Below are 22,472 nucleotides of genomic sequence, written 5' to 3' on the forward strand. Positions count from 1 at the left end.
GAGAGAGGTTAAGTACTGCACTGCATCTCCTCCTCATGGACTGCACCAGATTTGCCAGTTCTTGCTGTGAGATGTTACCCCACTCTTCCACCAAGGCACCTGCAAGTTCCCGGACACTTCTAGGGGGAATGACCCTAGCCCTCACCCTCGGATCCAACATGTGCCAGACGTGCTCAATGGGATTGAGATCCGGGCTCTTTGCCTGCCATGACAGAACACTGACATTCCTGTCTTGCAGGAAATCACGAACAGAACGAGCAGTATGGCTGGTGGCATTGTCATGCTGGAGGGTCATGTCAGGATGAGCCTTCAGGAAGGTTACCACATAAGGGAGGAGGATGTCTTCCCTGTAACACACAACGCTGAGATTGCCTGCAGTGACAAGCTCAGTCCGATGATGCTGTGACACACCGCCCCAGACCATGACGGACCCTCCACCTACAAATCGATCCCGCTCCAGAGTACAGGCCTCGGTGTAACACTCATTCCTTCAAGGATAAACGCAAATCCCACCATCACCCCTGGTGAGACAAAACCGCGACTCGTCAGTGAAGAGCACTTTTTGCCAGTCCTGTCTGGTCCAGCGAAGCTGGGATTGTGCCCATAGGCAACGTTGTTGCCGGTGATGTCTGGTGAGGACCTGCCTTACAACAGGCCTACAAGCCCTCAGTCCAGCCTCTCTCAGCCTATTGCGGACAGTCTGAGAACTGATGGAGGGATTGTGCGTTCCTGGTTTTAATTATCATTTTTTTATTTCACCTTTATTTAACCAGGTAAGCTAGTTGACAACAAGTTCTCATTTACAACTGCGACCTGGCCAAGATAAAGCAAAGCAGTGCGACACAAACAACAACACAGAGATACACATGGAATAAACAAGCATACAGTCAATAACACAATAGAACAAAAAGAAAGTCTATATACAGTGTGTGCAAATGGCGTGGTGAGGTAAGGCAATAAATAGTCCATAGTAGCGAAGTAATTACAGTTTAGCAAATTAACACTGGAGTGATAGATGAGCAGATGATGATGTGCAAGTAGAAATACTGTGTGCAAAAGACAGAAAAGTAAATAAAAACAATATGGGGATGCGGTAGGTAGATTGGGTGGCCTATTTACATATGGGCTATGTACACCTGCAGCGATCGGTTAGTTGCTCAGATAGCTGATGTTTAAAGTTAGTGAGGGAAATATAGGTCTCCAGCTTCAGTGATTTTTGCAATTCGTTCCAGTCATTGGCAGCAGATAACTGGAAGGAAAGGCGGACAAAGGAGGTGTTGGCTTTGGGGACGACCAGTGAGATATACCTGCTGGAGCATGTGCTACGGGTGGGTGTTGTTATCGTGACCATTGAGCTGAGATAAGGCGGTGCTTTACCTAGCATAGACTTATAGATGACCTGGAACCAGTGGGTCGGGCGACGAATATGTAGCGAGGGCCAGCCGACTAGAGCATACAGGTCGCAGTGGTGGGTGGTATAAGGGGCTTTGGTGACAAAACGGATGGCACTGTGATAGACTGCATCCTGTTTGCTGAGTAGAGTATTGGAAGCTATTTTGTAAATGGCATCGCCGAAGTCGAGGATCGGCATGATAGTCAGTTTTATGAGGGTATGTTTGGCGGCGTGAGTGAAGGAGGCTTTGTTGCGAAATAGGAAGCCGATTCTAGATTTAATTTTGGATTGGAGATGTTTAATATGAGTCTGTGTCAGGACTTCTGCCGAAGTCGGTTCCTCTCCTTGTTCGGGTGGCGTTCGGTGGTCGACCTCACCGGTCTTCTAGCCATCGTCGATCTATTTTTCATGTTCCATTTGTTTTGTCTGGTTGTCGCACTCACCTGCTTTCAATTCCCTAATTACATGTTGTATATGTCCCCTCTGTTTCCCCCTCTGTTCCCCCCCCCTCTGTTTTCCTTGTCGGGAAATGTTTATTGTAAGTACGTGTGCTTTATGTGACTGGTGCAATACGGGTTTTGTGCCCATGTGTTTTGTTATTTTTGTATGCCGGTAGTTATGTACATTAAACGGCTCCGGCTATTTACCAAGTTCTGCTCTCCTGCGTTTGACTTCCATGCCACCAGTTACGCACCCCTGACAGAATTCCCGACCCCAATGGTCGACGAGATTTTCAGGGACCTGCACAGGCAGGGTGTAGTGGTGTATATCGATGACATTCTGGTATACTCCGCTACTCGCGCCGAGCATGTGTGTTTGGTGCGCAAGGTACTTGGACGACTGTTGGAGTATGACCTGTACGCCAAGGCTGAGAAATGCCTGTTCTTTCAGCAAGCCATCACCTTCCTAGGGTACCAGCCTTGTTAAAACTATACCGTGGCATCACATCTTTGTATTATTAGCCTTTCATGTTCAGTCATATAACCAGACTATACCTACAGACAGTTAATGTACTGTCACATGCCTATTTTGATATCTATTTCCCATACCTTTCTTTCTCTTTGTCGTTCGTTCGCTCTCTCTCATTTCCTTTTTCTCCTTTCTCTCTCTCTCTCACACAGCAGTGGGTCTGTACCAGTCAGAGGTGAAGGGGCACATCCTGCTCTTCATCAACAGGGGGAGTGGTGACTATGAAGTGCTCAAGGACCGGCTAGTTCAGGAGCTCTGGCCCCAGAATTCGTTGAAAAGGTGAGAGCAGGAGAGCAGCTACTGGACCTGAAAAGAGCGACTCACCAAAACCTATATATATATATATATATATATATATATATATATATATATATATATATATATACAGTATCTCACAAAAGTGAGTACACCCCTCACATTTTTGTAAATATTTGAGTATATCTTTTCATGTGACAACACTGAAGAAATGACACTTTGCTACAATGTAAAGTAGTGAGTGTACAGCTTGTATAACAGTGTAAATTTGCTGCCCCCTCAAAATAACTCAACACACTGCCATTACTGTCTAAACCGCTGGCAACAAAAGTGAGTACACCCCTAAGTGAACATTTCCAAATTGGGCCCAATTAGCCATTTTCCCTCCCCGGCTTCATGTGACTCGTTAGTGTTACAAGGTCTCAGGTGTGAATGGGGAGTAGGTGTGTTAAATTTGGTGTCATCGCTCTCACACTCCCTCATACTGACTGGTCACTGGAAGTTCAACGTGGCAGCTCATGGCAAAGAACTCTCTGACGATCTGAAAAAAAGAATTGTTGCTGTACATAAAGAAGAAGATTGCCAAGACCCTGAAACTGAGCTGCAGCACGGTGGCCAAGACCATACAGCGGTTTAACAGGACAGGTTCCACTCAGAACAGGCCTCGCCATGGTCGACCAAAGAAGTTGAGTGGACGTGCTCAGCGTCATATCCAGAGGTTGTCTTTGGGAAATAGATGTATGAGTGCTGCCAGCATTGCTGCAGAGGTTGCAGGGGAGGGGGGGGTCAGCCTGTCAGTGCTCAGACCATACGCCGCACACTGCATCAAATTGGTCTGCATGGCTGTCGTTCCAGAAGGAAGCCTCTTCTAAAGATGATGCACAAGAAAGCCCGCAAACAGTTTGCTGAAGGCAAGCAGACTAAGGACATGGATTACTGGAACCATGTCCTGTGGTCTGATGAGACCAAGATAAACTTATTTGGTGCAGATGGTGTCAAGCGTGTGTGGCGGCAACCAGGTGAGGAGTACAAAGACAAGTGTGTCTTGCCTACAGTCAAGCATGGTGGTGGGAGTGTCGTGGTCTGGGGCTGCATGAGTGCTGCCAGCACTGGGGAGCTACAGTTCATTGAGGGAACCATGAATGTCAACATGTACTGTGACATACTGAAGCAGAGCATGATCCCCTCCCTTCGGAGACTGGGCCACGGGGCAGTATTCCAACATGATAACGACCCCAAACACACCTCCAAGACGACCACTGCCTTGCTAAGGAAGCTGAGGGTAAAGGTTATGGACTGGCCAAGCATGTCTCCAGATCTAAACCCTATTGAGCATCTGTGGGGCATCCTCAAACGGAAGGTGGAGAAGTGCAAGGTCTCTAACATCCACCAGCTCCGTTATGTCGTCATGGAGGAGTGGAAGAGGACTCCAGTGGCAACCTATGAAGCTCTGGTGAACTCCATGCCCAAGAGGGTCAAGGCAGTGCTGGAAAATGATGGTGGCCACACAAAATATTATATATATATATTTCTTCAGTGTTGTCACATGAAAAGATATACTCAAATATTTACAAAAATGTGAGGGGTGTACTCACTTTTGTGAGATACTGTATATATTGAACTACTGTTGACATTGGTCTCGTCCAATAAAACCACAGGTTTTAGTTTCCGTTGCAGAACGTTTTGCTACGTTGTGCCCTACTGAACATAACTATGATTTATTTGTCACAGTTCCTGTTTGTGCTGGTAAACAGGGTGAAGTCCAATGAAAAATCTCTGAGCTACTTCAGCCTGATGTCACGTGACCTTTGCCGCGTGGGCATTTACGACGGCGTGTCAGACATGAAATGGCTCATGCCCGAGGGAGAGATCTCCACTCACTTATAAGAGGCGATCTCAAGGTTTGAGGTGAAAACAAACCTGAGTTCAAATAGTATTGGTTTTCTTTGAGGGTTGATTGAGCCTGCCTGGAGTGACAAACTCAATTAAGAGCAGCTAAAAAAGTATTTCAAAGAAACAAATTCTATTTGAACACATGTCTATGGAGCAGTATACGTTTAAGTGGCTTTGATAATATATAGAAAGCAGCAGTAAATTATACTGAGTTGCCTCTTTATAATGTCTCTATATTGCTTCTCAAATATTTTTTTCTTAATTTTAGGAGGTGAAGCAGGCAGTACTACCTGATCCTAAAACTGAGTTGTAAAACAAACAAATAAATGAATGTAAATAATAATTGTCTGTTTTGGAGTCAGTATTGATTTCTACCTGAATCGTATGTAGGCTATGTGTGTGCTCTGGTGGGCATGGTGTGTCTATATGTGAGGTCAAGTCTGCCATCGCGAGTTGACAACAGCTCAGTGGCTACTCACCACTGAAATTTTGGATCTGATGGTTACAATCACAACTGACTGACCTCAGTAGACTAATAGGGCCTGGAGGGTCTAACAGAAAGAAGAATTGGAATCTGTCTTCAGAAAAAAATAACAGTTGAGGATTTCAAATATAATCACAAAGAAACAACAAATACAATAGAATATGATGCAGTATATTACAATACAATACATATTTGTGTATTTTCATGCAAATGCTACATTTAAGCGCAGACCTGTGTTCAAAAACATTTGTATTTCAGGATCTTGTAATACACAGCCCCCCCCCCCAAAAAAAACAACGTATTTTTGTATTTGAATGCTTATTTGTAAAAACCAAATAGTCGGACAAATTGTATTATTTGACAGTATTTTCAAATACTTTGCAGTGGAGTGTATTTGAGTGTGTGAATTTGAGTTTTTCAAACACTTTCCAAGTGTATTTCCAAATACATAAAAGCATTTAACTACTTATCTTTTCAAATAAAAGATCAGAATACTTACTTTGAATGTATGTGAAATTAATTGAAATATTTTAAATAGTATTTGAACCCAGGTCTGATTTAAGTGACATACATTTGTGTTCCAGTTACAGTAGGCCAGCCTATAGCAGTGGAAGAGGGGAGTGAGTGCAGATTTCTAGACATTAAGGGCTGTATAATAAAGTAAAGAAGGATTGGAGCACTTGGGGTGAATATAAAAGAACAGATTGTCTGCCTGCTGTGCTTAAACAAACAGGAGAAGAAAAGGAGATGGGAATTTTCAAGGCACAGACTTGGAATCAAGTATAATTATCAGGGATGGAGTGCAAAGTGGAAACATCAGTCGGAATAGGGAAAACACTATTTGGCAGATTTAAGGGGGCTGGAGATATATGCATAGCTATCTAAACAGTTGCATTCCAGTTTATGTGTTTGTGGATGTGTACTACAATCAAAGTTGAGACAACATTGGAAAAAAATGCTTCCACAAAGGAGGGTAGACGGTCAGAGGATGATGAGATGGGTTGTTGTCTTGTGTTTTATTTCATCCACATGAGGGAGACATTTTATGGAGATAGTGGGCTGATCACTATTGTCAAGTCGGCCCCCATGCCCCAGTAGCCTCATGATGTGTGGTATCCAGCTAAAATGGTCCAGAAGCAACAAGCCTCTGCAACTCGGCGGCAGAAGGAAATGACCGCCATGCCTCAGCAAGAGTGGCATCCAGCTCAAATGCCCCAGAAGCAATCACCCACTGAACCTCGGCAGCAGAAGCAATCGACCACCTTGGCCCAGGAAGTGTGGACTCCAGCTAAATTTCCCCAGAAGCAACCAGCCCCAATGCCTTTACCGCAGAAGGAACTGACCGCCATACCCCAGCAACCTCAGCAAGTGTGGTATTCAGCTCAAATGCCTCAGCAGCAACCGACTGCTGAACCTCAGCAGCAGAAGCATCCGGCCACCATAACGCCGCAAGTGTTGCATCCAGTGCACATGCCCCAGCAGCAACAGGAACTGGCCACCATACCCCAGCAAGTTAGGTATCCAGCTCAAATGCCCCAGAATCATCTGGCCTCCATGCCTCTGCCGCAGAAGCAACCGACCACCGTGCCCCAGAAAGGGTGGCATCCAGCTCAAATGCTGCAGACACAACTGACCGCCATGCCCCAGCTAACGTGGTATCGAGCTCAAATGCTCCAGCAGCAGAAACAACTGGCCACCATGCTGCAGAATCAACCAGCCCCAATGCATCTGCCGCAGAAGCAACCGGCCACCATGCCGCCGCAAGTGTTGCATCCAGCTCAAATGCTGCAGAAGCAACATACTACCATGCCCCAGCAAGCATGGTATCCAGCTCAAAAGCCCCAGCTGCAGAAGCAATCGGCCGCTGAACCTCAGCAGCAAATTGAACTGACCGCAATGCCCCAGCCATCTCAGCAAGTGTGGCATCCAGATCAATTTCCCCCGCAGCAGAAGCAACCGGCCTCCATGCCTCTTCCGCAGGAGAAACTGACCGCCATACCCAAGCAAGTGTGGTATCCAGCTCAAATGTCCCAGCAGCAACTGGCCTCCATGCCTCTACCGCAGAAGCAACTGACCCCCGTGCCTCAGCAATTATGGCATGTAGCTCAAATGCCCCAGAAGCAACTTGCCCCAATGTCTCAGCAGAAGCACTATGAAAGCACTGAAGATGGTGTCTCTGGTAGCTCTCAGGCCAGCATTGTTGAACAGTTGGGTGTCATCCCAATCTATTCCTACAGTTCCAAATCGCACTACGAGAAGGGCAGAACTGTCTTCTCCCAAACCCGCTACACTCCTAGGGAGGCTATGCCTGTTGACAGTGGAAATGCTCCCAAGGACAGTTATGTTGGCATTGGTGCACCAAGCATACATCCATCACTAGTGAAGGATTCTGCAAGGTAATGGTTAACTTTAACTTCTCTTAACTTTGCTCTCTGACTTTGAAGTTCTGTGTACTAACCATGTGTTTATCAACAGGGAAATGTAACGGAGTCATCCTCTAGAAGCTCTAATGGTGAGAATTGTTTTTGACATTGGTTACTTAACATTCTGTGTTGCTGACACTGTTTGCATTTCTTTCTGCTTTTGTTTCGACCAGGAAGTTGCTGGTGCTCTAGCGTGATGGAATCAATAAACAATTTTATTTTCAAAAATGTTTTGTCTCTTTGAAATAATGATTCTTGTGTCCATTGCTTGCTAATTGAGAACAGGTGGTGTGCAGTCTGTAGTAAAAATGACTGCTGTTAAGTTAATTCTTTGCTTTTCTAATCTTTTCACCTTTGCTACTGGTTGTTCAAAATAATAGCTTGGGTCTACATGAGAACATTTGTCAAGGAGTGACTTGTCAGACATTCCTCATGTTCATACTTCAGTTGTAGGCATGCATTGGTGAGTAAGCTAATGTATAGGGAATTGTTTTTAGATGGCTCATTTGGCATTAGAATTGAGTGACCTTTTAGTTTTAAACTTGCATTTGGCCTTATACTATAGCCCATATGGCAAAGTCAAATCAGTTTAGGTGTCTGTCCCATATCTAGGTGATGGCTCAAATGTTATTTTGGACACTTCAACCCCAGACTACTTCATTTAATTTGACACAATCTCAATGTGTCTGCAGCCTTTATGCACAACACATTTCTACCGGACCACTGAGGTTGCACCTGCAACAGCCCCTGGCATTAAAAGGTGCACTTGATTTAAGCTCACCCAGTGCAGTGGATAGTTAGATTTCCCTCTATAAAACCATCGGATGGGTCCATGATGTGCAAACCCTCCAGCACACCAGCTGAATGAAGTATACCGCACCTAATCTCAATTGGGCCAATGGAAGTGAAGTTCAGTGGCTGGCAGGGATTCCTTTATATGGTGCAGCAACAAAGATGAGCAGCTACAATTAGGAATATCTCCTTAATGCTTCTGGCTACCATTAGTTTTTCATATTGAGGTGTGGATTTGAAAAAGGGCTGTGACTTTTGAACTACTTGAGGTGAGTTGTATAGCTCTAGTTAGTTTCCCTTTTTGTTCCAGGTTTTACAGGTAGCTGTTAACTGACAAGGATACATTTTTATTATTCCTTGGATTTGTTGCCTGTTAATTGGAGGGATAACCTGCTATGCTCCAGCTAAAGGTGTTTGTGCTACACAAAGTAATTCAGTTAAAATAACACTTTGTATAGTGCCAATAACTTTAATAAATGATGGCATTTTACTATGCAGAAATGTCTTGGCTCCTAGGTAATTATTGATATAAAGACACCAGCTCCTATTCTAAAGCAACAAAAGGGACCAGCTCCTATGCCCCAGCAAGAAGGCCTCCCGAGTGGTGCAGGAACTGCATCGCAGCGCTAGAGGCGTCGCTACAGACCCGGGTTTGTTCAGTGCTGTATCACAAATGGCTGTGATCGGGAATCCCATAGGGCAGCGCACAATTCGCCCAGCGTCGTCTGGGTTAGGGGAGGGTTTGGCCGGTGGACTTCACAAGTAGGCGGTCACTGTAAATAAGAATTTGTTTTTAACTGACTTGCCTAGCTAAACAAAATAAACTGTCTTGTGTCCCAGCAACAAAAGGAACCGGCTCCCATGCCGCCTCGGCAGAAGCAACCAGCGACAATGTCTCAGCAAGTGTGGCGGCTAGCGCAAATATCTTCGGTGAAGCAACCGGCTGCTGTGCCTCAGCAGCAGAAGCAACCGACTGCCATGCCACAGAATCCTTAGCAAGTGTGGCATCCGGCCCAAATTCACCCAGCAGCAGAAGCAACCGGCCCCCATTCCTCAGCAAGTGTGGCATCCCGCTCCAATGCCGCAGAAGCAACCGACTGCCATGCCTCGGCACCAGAAGCAACCAGCTGCCATGCCACAGAAGCCTCAGCAAGTGTGGCATCTAGCTCTGATGCAAAAGCAGCCGGACGCTGATCCTAAGCAACCTCAGCAAGTGTGGTATAAAGCTCCAATTTCCCCAGCAACTGTGGCATCTGGCTCAAATGCCGCAGCAGCAGAGTCAACCGCCCCCCAATCCCCAACAAGTGTGGCATCCAGCTCCAGCAGCAGAAGCAACCGACTGCCGTGCCCCAACAAGTGTGACATCTGGTTTAAATGCCCCAGCAAAAAAAAAGCAACCGGCCACTGAGCCTCGGCGGCAGACGCAACCGACCGCCATGCCTTAGCAAGTGTGGCGTCCAGCTTGAATGCAGCAGAAACAACCGACTGCCATGCCTCAGCAGCAGAAGCAAGTGTGGCATCCAGCCCAAATTCCCAAGCAGCAGAATCAACCGGCCCCTATGCCCCAGCAAGTGCGGCATCCAGCTCCGATGCAAAAGCAGCTGGACGCTGATCCTAAGCAGCCTCCGCTAGTGTTGTATCCAGCTCCAATGCCCCAGCATCAGAAGCAACTGACTGCCATGCCTCAGCAAGTCTGCCATCCAGCCCAAATACCCCAGAAGCAACTGGCCCCATGTCTCAGCAGAAGCACTACGAAAGTACTAAAGAAGGTGGTTCTGGTAGCTCTCAGGCCAGCATCGTTGAACAGTCAGTTCTCATCCCAATCCATTCCTACAGTTCCTGTTGACTGATTATGCCTGTTGACAGTTGAAATGCTCCCAATGACAGTGATGTTGGCATATTTGAACCAAGCACATATCCGCCACTAGTAAAGCATCCTACAAGGTAACATACAACTTTAATCTGATCTTAACTTTCCTTTCTGTATTTGAAGTCCTTTTTACTAAACATGTATGTGCCAACAGGAAAATCTAATGGTGGAGTCATCCTTTAGAAGCTGATGGTAAGACTTTTAATGTCAAATTGATTAAAACAGATTCTGTTGCTGACACTGTTTTCATTTCTTTCAGGTTTTAGTCATGCTTTTGTTTTGACCAGGAAGTTGCCGGTACTCTTGCATGATTGAATAAATAAAAATGTGTCATTGAAATACTGAGGGTTCTCCTGTGCCTACTGTGCTTGCTGATTTCAAACATATGATGTGGGTTGCCAGTGCAGGTTGTAGTAAAAGGGAATGTGGCTCAGTTTTGAAATATCTGGTGTTTACATTTGCTACTGGTTGTTCAAATTCAAATATTGGTTCTACGTTAGTGTTGTCAAGTGGCGAAATGTCAGACCTTCCTCATGGTCCTATTTTGTGTATGTTGACACCCCTTCAAATGACTGGATTCGGGCTATTTTGGCCTCATCAGCGTATAAAATCGAGCACATAGCCTTGCATGCAGCCTTACTGAAGAGCTCAGTGACTTTCAACGTGGCACAGTCACAGGATGACACTTTTCCAAGTCAGTTTGTCAAATGCTAACCCGGTCAAATAAGTCCTGTTGATGTGACAGGCCACACAAACTCTCAGAACAGTGCTGTAGCGCGTAATCGTCTGTCCTCGGTTACAACACTTGGTGTAAAGCTCGCTGCCATTGGACTCTAGCGCAATGGAAGTGAGTTCTCTGGAGAGACTGATCCCTCCCCCCATCGGGCAGGAAGAATCTGTGTTTTGCGGAAGCCAGGAGAACGCTACGTGCCCGACTGCATAGTGCCAACTAAAGTTTGTTGGAGGAATAATGGTCTGGGGCTGTTTTTGATGGTTTGGGCTAGACCGCTTAGTTCCAGTGAAGGGAAATCTCTAACATTCTAGACAATTCTGTGGTTCCAACTGTGGCAACAGTTTGGGGGGAAGGCCCTTTGCTGTTTCAGCATGACAATGCCCCTGTGCACAACGCAAGGTCCATACAGAAATGGTTTGAGATTGGTGTGGAAGAATTTCACGGGCCTGCAAATTGCCTTGACCTCAACCCTATCGAACACCTTTGGGATGAATTGGAACGCCGACTGCGAGCCAGGCCTAATCAATCAACATCAGTTTCTGACCTCATTAATGCTGTTGCGGCTAAATGGAAGGAAGTTCCCGCAGCAATGTTCAAACATCTAGTGGAACACCTTCCCAGAAGAGTGGAGGCTTTTATAGCTGCAATTGGGGGGAGCAAACTCTATATTAATGCCCATGATTTTGAAATGAGATGTTCAACAAGCTGCTGTCCACAAAATTTTGGTCATGTAGTGCACTTTAGATGTCATTATGTAGGCATGCATTGTACACGGTGTTGACAATACAGACGTATTCTTCAACCGCAGTCTGAGCCTTAGGGAGAGTACTAAGCTAACATAAGGAATTGTTTTAAACGTTCATACCATGATCAATTAGCTGTATACATTTTTGGGACACTTTAGATATCAACATTTTATCACAATGTTTTGATAAAATATAGAATTTAGCCTTTGCTGCCCACAGAAACACATTGAATAACACCTTTCTATAAATGGCAAAGTTTTGAAGTCTGTCCAATATCTAGGTGATGGCACATATTTAACCCTTTATGTGTGTTGACACAACTACCTCCATACTTCCATTAGTTTGTATGGGTTACGTTCAGATGAGTCCGTGAAACTTGTTGGGGTCGTAGAGCAAAACGGAACCATATTCGTGAGTCTCCCCTTTCCATAGTCTCCCCTTTCCTTTCCTACAGACCTATATCCATCCTACCCTGCCTTTCTAAGGTCTTCGAAAGCCTAGTCAACAAACAGATTACCGACCATTTCGAATCCCACCGCACGCTCTCCGCTATGCAATCTGGTTTCAGAGCTGGTCATGGGTGCACCTCAGCCACGCTCAAGGTCCTAAACGACATCGTAACCGCCATCGATAAGAAACAATACTGTGCTGCCGTATTCATTGACCTGGCCAAAGCTTTTGACTCTGTTAATCACCACATCCTCATCGGCAGACTCAGTAGCCTTGGTTTCCCAAACGATTGCGTCGCCTGGTTCACCAACTACTTCTCTGATAGAGTTCAGTGTGTCAAATCGGAGGGCCTGCTGTCCGGACCTCTGGCAGTCTCTATGGGGGTACCACAGGGTTCAATTCTTGGGCCAACTCTTTTCTCTGTATACATCAATGATGTCGCTCTTGCTGCTGGTGAATCTCTGATCCACCTCTACGCAGACGACACCATTCTGTATACTTCTGGCCCTTCTTTGGACACTGTGTTAACAACCCTCCAGACGAGCTTCAATGCCATACAACTCTCCTTCCGTGGTCTCCAACTGCTCCTAAATACAAGTAAAATTAAATGCATGCTTTTCAACCGATCGCTGCCTGCACCTGCCCGCCTGCCCAGCATCACTTCTCTGGACGGTTCTGACTTAGAATTTATGGACAACTACAAATACCTAGGTGTCTGGTTAGACTGTAAACTCTCCTTCCAGACTCACATCAATCATCTCCAATCCAAAGTTAAATCTAGAATTGGCTTCCTATTTCGCAACAAAGCATCCTTCACTCATGCTGCCAAACATACCCTCGTAAAACTGACCATCCTACCAATCCTCGACTTCGGCGATGTCATTTACAAAATAGCCTCCAATACCCTACTCAACAAGCTGGATGCAGTCTATCAGTGCCATCCGTTTTGTCACCAATGCCCCATATACTACCCACCACTGCGACCTGTACGCTCTCGTTGGCTGGCCTTCGCTTCATAATCGTCGCCAAACACATTGCTCCAGGTCATCTACAAGACCCTGCTAGGTAAAGTCCCCCCTTATCTCCACTCACTGGTCACCATAGCAGCACCCACCTGTAGCACGCGCTCCAGCAGGTATATCTCTCTGGTCACCCCTAAAGCCAACTCCTCCTTTGGTCGTCTCTCCTTCCAGTTCTCTGCTGCCAATGACTGGAACGAACTACAAAAATCTCTGAAACTGGAAACACTTATCTCCCTCACTAGCTTTAAGCACCAGCTATCAGAGCTCCCAGATCACTGCACCTGTACATAGCCCATCTATAATTTAGCCCAAACTACTACCTCTTCCCCTACTGTATTTATTTATTTTATTTATTATTTTGCTCCTTTGTACCATATTATTTATATTTTAACTTTGAACTTTCTTCAAATTATAAATCTACCATTCCAATGTTTTACTTGCTATACTTTATTTACTTTGCCACCATGGCCTTTTTTGCCTTTACCTCCCTTATCTCACATCATTTGCTCACATTGTACATAGTCTTATTTTTTGTCTACTGTATCATTGATTGTATGTTGTTTTACTCAATGTGTAACTCTGTTTTTGTATGTTGTCGAACTGCTTTGCTTTATCTTGGCCAGGTCGCAGTTGTAAATGAGAACTTGTTCTCAACTGGCCTAACTGGTTAAATAAAGGTGAAATTAAAAAAATAAGAACAAGTACATTTTTCTAAACCAAGTATTGTTGGTGAAATCATCTAACTACATAGTATGAGAACTCAGACCTTAAATGGATCCATTTAAGTTCCAATGATGAAGCCGGCAAGGCACTAGGAGGGAAGCTTAGCTAGGATACATGGAACTCATTCACAAACATTGACACAAATGAACACATGTGCCTGCTGTAGTCGACTGCCTGTTTGGCCAAAGACTCATGACACGGGATGAAATTGTATACGCATTCAATGCTCTGCTTTTATGTAAAAAAATGTAATTCTGTGTTGTCGGACAATCTCTTGTCTACCATGCAGTAGCACTCAAATTTGGACACCCCTACTCATTCAAGAGTTTTCTTTATTTTTACTATTTTCTACATTGTAGAATAATGGTGAAGACATCAGAACTATGAAATAACACATATGTGACCCGATTCAGGGAACTAGGCGTATGTCGCAAGTCACGACTTCACAGGAGAGCCGTTTGAACGTAAAAATCTAAATGCGTTTTTTGGCAGAAATTCCTTCTCGAACATGTGAACTTTCATGTGCCTTAATAACAAGCATGTATGCCATCTGTAAATACCAATACAATTGTTAAATTACGAGCCTTGCTGGTTAAGCCACAGTAAAAGTAAGCAAACTTCTCACTAGCCATGATTGTTTGAGATAATGAGTGGGCTGGACATGCCGAGAGAGGAGTTCGGATTGGTCTGCCATATTGAAGTCGTCTGTCTATTTGAGTTCGTCAGTCTGTGTTGGTAATCCTGTCGAACGCTGCTTTTTAAAAAATGTTTTGTATAGTGGAGCTGCATAAGTGTTTCTCTCCGTTTTCTGGAGGATCAAGATTTGAAATCAGTGTAATTAGAGTATGATAGCTAAAGAGATGGAGAAAACACCTGTCTCCGGATAACATCTTCAAACCGTGCAACCGTGGTATGGCATTCCTGACAGGGAGACCGTCCATGATGCATGTTTATAGTTTAGCATTAGCTAGCTACATTTTCAGATATGACACATTTCTAATTTTGACAAAGTGGTTTCATTTCAAGCTGGCTGGTTCCCTAGCTGACGTTATTATTTGTTTCCCAGAGCCATTTGCTTTTCTAGTTAGAGCCTAATGTTAGCTAGCTAACATTGGACCTGGTTGGTTAGCTCCCAGCACTGTGGCATTGTTGCCACTTTGTTCATTGTTGTTTATCTAGCTAACGTTAGCTGGCTAGCTCGTTAGCTAACGTTACGTGACGTGTGTACAACACCCGTTGAATATGGCCGATGTCAGTAAACGTCTGCAAGAAAGCATCATGAAATTGTTTCCAGCAGAATTGGTTAGGCTGTTTTCATGTTATCCAGAGGTAAACAAATCATCGTGAACGATGCTGAATGGGTGTAGACAAAGAAGAGCTCTAAACTACATACCAAAACATTCAAAAGTGATTTTCTCAAAAGTGAGATTAAAAGTTGATCAACTGTCATGATATACACCATTTTGAAGCTCTGAGTCTCTACTTTTAGCAGATGTAAAAAAAAAACACAATTTCACATTTTACTACATAAGATCGAATCCAGGTGGTGAGTCACATATGGAATCATGTAGTAACCAAAACAAGTGTTAAAAAAATCAAAATATATTTTATATTTGAAATTCTTCAAAGTAGCCACCCTTTTCCTTGATGACAGCTTTGCACACTCTTGGCATTCTCTCAACCAGCTTCATGAGGTAGTCACTTGGAATGCATTTCAATTAACAGGTGTGCCTTGTAAAAAGTTCATTTGTGGAATTTCTTTCCTTCTCAATGCGTCAGTTGTGTTGTGACAAGGTAAGGGTGGTATATAGAAGATAGCCCTATTTGGTAAAAGACCAAGTCCATATTATAGTGAGAACCATTCAAATAAGCAAAGGGAAACGACAGTCAGGAACATTTCAAGAACTGAAAGTTTCTTCAAGTGCATCAAGAGCTATGATGAAACTGGCTCTCATGAGGACCACCACAGGAAAGGAAGACCCAGAGTTACCTCTGCGGAAGAGGATAAGTTCATGAGAGTTACCAGACTCAAAAATTGCAGCCCAAATAAGTGCTTCACAGAGGTCAAGTAACCGACAGATCTCAACATCAACTGTTCAGAGGAGACTGCGTGAATCAGGCCTTCATGGTCGAATTGCTGCAAAGAAACCACTACCCAAAGAAACCAATAAGAAGAGACTTGCTTGGGCCAAGAAACACGAGCAATGGACATTAGACCGGTGTAAATCTGTCCTATGGTCTGATGAGTCAAAATTTGAGATTTGTGGTTCCAACCGCCGTGTCTTTGTGAGACGCAGAGTAGGTGAACGGATGATCTCTGCATGTCTGGTAACCACCATGAAGCATGGAGGACGAGGTGTGATGGTGTGGGGCTGCTTTGCTGGTCACACGGTCTGTGATTTATTTAGAATTCAAGGCACGCTGGCTACCACAACATTCTGTAGCTATACGCCATCGCATCTGGTTTGCGCCTAGTGGGACAATCATTTGTTTTTCAATAGGACAATGACCCAACACACCTCCAGGCTGTGTAAGGTCTATTTGACCAAGAAGGAGAGTGATGGAGTGCTGCATCAGATGACCTGGCCTCCACAATCACCCGACCTCAACCCAATTGAGATGGTTTGGCATGAGTTGGACCATAGAGTGAAGGAAAAGCAGCCAACAAGTGCTCAGCAAATGTTGGAACTCCTTCAAGACTGTTGGAAAAGCATTCCAGGTGAAGCTGGTTGAGAGAATGCGAAGAGTGTGCAAAGCTGTCATCAAGGCAAAGTGAGGCTACTTTGAAAAATCTAAAATATATTTTTGCATATCACACTTCTACCGGACCACTGAGGTTGCACATGCAAAAGCCCCTGGCAGGATATTAATTAGCATGAAATAAAAGGTGCACTTGATTAAGCTCACCCAGTGCAATGGGTAGGTAGAGTTCACTCTTTAAAACCATTGGATTTGTCCATGATGCGCAAACCCTCCAGCACACCAGCTGAATGAAATCAAGCGCACCTAATCTCAATTGGGAAATTGGACCAATGGAAATGATGTTCAGTGGCTTGCAGATGTACCTAATTAACCAGCCAGATTAGAAGGGTCTAGGATTCCTTTGTAAGGCACAGCAAGAAAGACAATCAGATACAATATCAGGGATCTCCTGGTAAGGCTTCTGGCTACCATTAGTTCTGAATACTGAGGTTTTGATGAGAAAAATGGCTGTGAGTTTTGAAATGTCTTTGAGGTAAGTTGTATGGCTCTAGTTTGTTTCCCTTGTCTTCCATGTTTTACAGGTAGCTGTATTTAACTGACTAGGATGTTTTTCTTTTTCTTTAGAATTTCTTGGATTTGTTGCCTGCTAATTGGAGGGATAACCTGTTATCCTCCACCTAAAGGTGTGTTTTGTTCTACACATTTAATTCAGTAAAAATAACACTGTATAAATCCCAGAACTTCAAATGCTGGCATTTTACGATTTGTAACTTTCTTTTATTTCGTAGGTAACTATAGATATATTCCCCCAAATAAATTAAAAGGAACCACGACTGGCCCAAATACTTTAGGTGGAGCAACTGGATCCCGTACCTCAGCAGCAGAAACAGCCACCCACAATGCCTCAGCAAGTGCCACGACTGGCCCAACTACTTTAGGTGAAGCAACTGGCCACAGTGCCTCGGCACCGGCCCCCCCCCGTAATGCCTCGGCAAGTGTGGTAACTGGCCCAAATACCTTAGGTGAATCACCTGGCCACAATGCTTCATCAGGTTTCACGGCTGGCCCAAATACCTTGGGTGACGCATCCGACTCCCGTGCCTCAGCAGAAGCAGCCGCCCACAATGCCTCAGCAAGCGTCACGGCTGGCCCAAATACCTTATGTGAAGCAACCGGCCACTTTGCCTCGGCAGTGGAAGCAACCGGCCACAGTGCCTCATCAAGTGCGGAATCTGGTTCAAATGCCTCGGCAGAAGCGACAGGCGCCCTTGCCTCGGCAGAAGCGACAGGCGCCCTTGCCTCGGCAGAAGCGACAGGCGCCCTTGCCTCGGCAGAAGCGACAGGCGCCCTTGCCTCGGCAGAAGCGACAGGCGCCCTTGCCTCGGCAGAAGCGACAGGCGCCCTTGCCTCGGCAGAAGCACAGCCTTGAACAGGAGGGCCAACTCCTCAAGCAACATGGATTTTAGCAGCAGTGATGTTTCTCAGGATTTTGTGTCTGATGGTGACAATGAAGGCACCTAATGTGTCAGCTCCAGCAGCGTTCAAGGCAGCATCGTTGAACAGTCAGTTCTCATCCCAATATAGTTACAAATCGTTTATGAGAATGGCAGAACTGTCTACTCCCAATCCTGCCACACCACTGGGGAGGTTATACCTTTTTGATAGCGGAGAAGCATATCCCCACCTGCTAAAAACTCACAACCTGTTAAAGGAACCCCACCACAAGGGAACGGCTACTGGGATGCAATGTATAACTTTTACACATCTGAACTTTGCGTTCTGATTTTGAAATCCTTTGTACTAATCATCTATCAACAGAATTGTAAATGTAGATTCATCCTTTGGATGACAATTCTGAGTTGTTGCTGACACTTTCTTTAAGCTTCCACTGTATGCTTTTGCGACGGCCAGGGAGTTGCTGCTGCTCATGCTACCCTGCATTACTTGTAAAACAATAAAATATTATACCTTTAAAAGTGCCTCCTTGTGTTTTTGAAATATTGTGTGTTTAATGTCTACCTTTGGCTTGCTGGTTGAGAACAGTGTTGGTTGCCAGTGCAATTTGTAGTAAAAGGGAATGTGGTTCACAGTTCCTAATCTTTTGGATTTTAAATGTATAATTTATATTTGCTGCTGGTTGACAAATCCCAAGATTGGCTCTACATTAAAGCCACTGAACCACGTTTACATGGATACTGAAGTATTTATTTTGTGTTGACATGTAAAGATCAAATCCTGTTTTACAAAAACCTGAAAGCTTGTACCCTGGAGATGGGCTACTATGGCATGTAAACATCTTAATTCTGTTTTGTAGTATGCACAGGCTCCGTTTCATGGTTGTCTGACTGTCAAACAAATCAATTTAAAGTTGGCTACCTGCTCAGTTTGATGCACCATAACTGAGTTTAATGGCTACTTTCACCCCTAATTTAGACAAGTTTCTGCTTACTTACATTAGGTAGGCCATTTGTCAACTATAGTTTAATACATGCAGCTTCTTCTGTCACAACTTGTTGCCCCATAAGACTAAAGTAGTGCTCACAAATGTCTTACGTTGATAGACTGAATGCATTACTAATCTTAACAGGTAAAATGATTGAAGGCGCAGGTAGCATGCTAGAACACATTGGTCCTGTGCCAAATGTCATTTTGACAGATGAGGAAATGGAAAGCTGAGAATGGTAACTTCAGTCTTGGGTGTGTATTTTATGTGGTTGAAATGCTGTCTGTTAGCAAAAGTGTCAAAGATGACACATTACACATGCATTCGCATTTACCCTGAGACGCTGATAGAAATATTTATCAACTGTTCCCAAGACAATTTAAAGATACATTTTTATCATTTCACTGCAAATGAAGTTAAAATAAACTCAAAAGAAACGTCCTCTCGCTGTCACCTGTTTTTATTTTCAGCAAACTTAACTTGTAAATATTTGTATGAACATAAGAAGAGACAAACTGAACAAGTTCCACAGACATGACTAACAGAAATGGAATTATGTGTCCCTGAACAAAGGGGGATTCAAAAGTAATAGTATCTGGTGTGGCCACCTGCTGCATTAAAACCTCTCTAGGGTAGGGGGCAGTATTTTCACGTCCGGATAAAAAACATACCGATTTAAACTGGTTACAACTCTTTTCCAGAAATGAGAATATGCATATAATTGGTAGATTTGGATAGAAAACACTAAAGTTTATAAAACTGTTTGAATGGTGTCTGTGAGTATAACAGAACTCATATATCCTCATAATCCTGGACTATCGGACCCCCATTCTATTACGTTTGCAATTGCAACAAATAATCTGCTCAGACCCCAACCAAGGAGCATTAAAAGTCGTGCTATAAATTCTCAGACAACCCAAAGATTCCTTGATGCCCTTCCAGACTGCCTCTGCCTACCCAAGGACGTCAGAGGACAAAAATCAGTTAACCACCTAACCGAGGAACTCAATTTAACCTTGCGCAATACCCTAGATGCAGTTGCACCCCTAAAAACTAAAAACATCTGTCATAAGAAACTAGCTCCCTGGTATACAGAAAATACACGAGCTCTGAAGCAAGCTTCCAGAAAATTGGAACGGAAATGGCGCCACACCAAACTGGAAGTCTTCCGACTAGCTTGGAAAGACAGTACCGTGCAGTATCGAAGAGCCCTCGCTGCTGCTCGATCATCCTATTTTTCCAACTTAATTGAGGAAAATAAGAACAATCCGAAATTTCTTTTTGATACTGTCGCAAAGCTAACTAAAAAGCAGCCTTCGCAAATGGAGGATGGCTTTCACTTCAGCAGTAATACATTTATGAACTTCTTTGAGGAAAAGATCATGATCATTAGAAAGCAAATTACAGACTCCTCTTTAAATCTGGGTATTCCTCCAAAGCTCCATTGTCATGAGTCTACACAACTCTGCCAGGACCTAGGATCAAGGGAGATACTAAAGTGTTTTAGTACTATATCTCTTGACACAATGATGAAAATAATCATGGCCTCCAAAACCTCAAGCTGTATACTGGACCCTATTCCAACTAAACTACTGAAAGAGCTGCTTCCTGTGCTTGGCCCTCCTATGTTGAACATAATAAACGGCTCTCTATCCACCGGATGTGTACCAAGCTCACTAAAAGTGGCAGTAATAAAGCCTCTCTTGAAAAAGCCGAATCTTGATCCAGAAATTATAAAAAAACTATCGGCCTATATCGAATCTTCCATTCCTCTCAAAAAATTTTGAAAAAGCTGTTGCACAGCAACTCACTGCCTTCCTGAAGACAAACAATGTATACGAAACGCTTCAGTCTGGTTTTAGACCCCATCATAGCACTGAGACTGCACTTGTGAAGGTGGTAAATGACCTTTTAATGACGTCAGACCGAGGCTCTGCATCTGTCCTCGTGCTCCTGGATCTTAGTGCCGCTTTTGATACCATCGATCACCACATTCTTTTGGAGAGATTGGAAACCCAAATTGGTCTACATGGACAAGTTCTGGCCTGGTTTAGATCTTATCTGTCGGAAAGATATCAGTTTGTCTCTGTGAATGGTTTGTCCTCTGACAAATCAATTGTAAATTTCGGTGTTCCTCAAGGTTCCGTTTTAGGACCACTATTGTTTTCACTATATATTTTACCTCATGGGGATGTCATTCGAAAACATAATGTTAAATTTCACTGCTATGCGGACGACACACAGCTGTACATTTCAATGAAACATGGTGAAGCCCCAAAATTGCCCTCGCTAGAAGCCTGTGTTTTTTTGACATAAAGAAGTGGATGGCTGCAATCTTTCTACTTTTAAACTCGGACAAAACAGAGATGCTTGTTCTAGGTCCCAAGAAACAAAGAGATCTTCTGTTGAATCTGACAATTAATCTGGATGGTTGTACAGTCGTCTCAAATAAAACTGTGAAGGACCTCAGCGTTACTCTGGACCCTGATCTCTCTTTTGAAGAACATATCAAGACTGTTTCAAGGACAGCTTTTTTCCATCTACGTAACATTGCAAAAATCAGAAACTTTCTGTCCAAAAATGACGCAGAAAAATGAATCCATGCTTTTGTTACTTCTAGGCTGGACTACTGCAATGCTCTACTTTCCGGCTACCCGGATAAAGCACTAAATAAACTTCAGTTAGTGCTAAATACGGCTGCTAGAATCCTGACTAGAACCCAAAAATGTGATCATATTACTCCAGTGCTAGCCTCCCTACACTGGCTTCCTGTTAAGGCAAGGGCTGATTTCAAGGTTTTACTGCTAACCTACAAAGCATTACATGGGCTTGCTCCTACCTATCTTTCCGATTTGGTCCTGCCGTACATACCTACACGTACGCTACGGTCACAAGACGCAGGCCTCCTAATTGTCCCTAGAATTTCTAAGCAAACGGCTGGAGGTAGGGCTTTCTCCTATAGAGCTCCATTTTTATGGAATGGTCTGCCTACCAATGTGAGAGACGCAGACTCAGTCTCAACCTTTAAGTCTTTACTGAAGACTTATCTCTTCAGTAGGTCCTATGATTAAGTATAGTCTGGCCCAGGAGTGTGAAGGTGAACGGAAAGGCTGGAGCAACGAACCGCCCTTGCTGTCTCTGCCTTGCCAGTTCCCCTCTTTCCACTGGGATTCTCTGCCTCTAACCCTTTTACAGGGGCTGAGTCACTGGCTTACTGGTGTTCTTCCATGCCGTCCATGGGAGGGGTGCGTCACTTGAGTGGGTTGAGTCACTGACGTGGTCTTCCTGTCTGGGTTGGCGCCCCCCCCCTTGGGTTGTGCCATGGCGGAGATCGTTGTGGGCTATACTCGGCCTCGTCTTAGGACGGTAAGTTGGTGGTTGGAGACATCCCTCTAGTGGTGTGGGGGCTGTGCTTTGGCAAAGTGGGTGGGGTTATATTCTGCCTGTTTGGCCCTGTCCGGGGGTATCATCGGATGGGGCCACAGTGTCTTCTGATCCCTCCTGTCTCAGCCTCCAGTATTTATGCTGCAGTAGTTTGTGTCGGGGGGCTAGGGTCAGTCTGTTACATCTGGA

At 44.4% G+C, this 22,472-nt stretch overlaps 1 long non-coding RNA gene across 1 annotated transcript; it reads left to right on the forward strand.

The window, feature by feature from the left end:
• Nucleotides 1-16,834: 16,834 nt before the first annotated feature.
• On the forward strand, nt 16,835-18,416 carry LOC106590952 (uncharacterized). The gene is made up of 3 exons (XR_014381655.1): nt 16,835-16,988; nt 17,081-17,139; nt 17,245-18,416. It is a non-coding gene; the product is annotated as an uncharacterized LOC106590952 (long non-coding RNA).
• The last annotated feature ends 4,056 nt before the right edge of the window (nt 18,417-22,472 follow it).

Source organism: Salmo salar, chromosome 02, assembly GCF_965601325.2.
Source record: "Salmo salar chromosome 02, fSalSal1, whole genome shotgun sequence".
Taxonomy (NCBI): domain Eukaryota; kingdom Metazoa; phylum Chordata; class Actinopteri; order Salmoniformes; family Salmonidae; genus Salmo; species Salmo salar.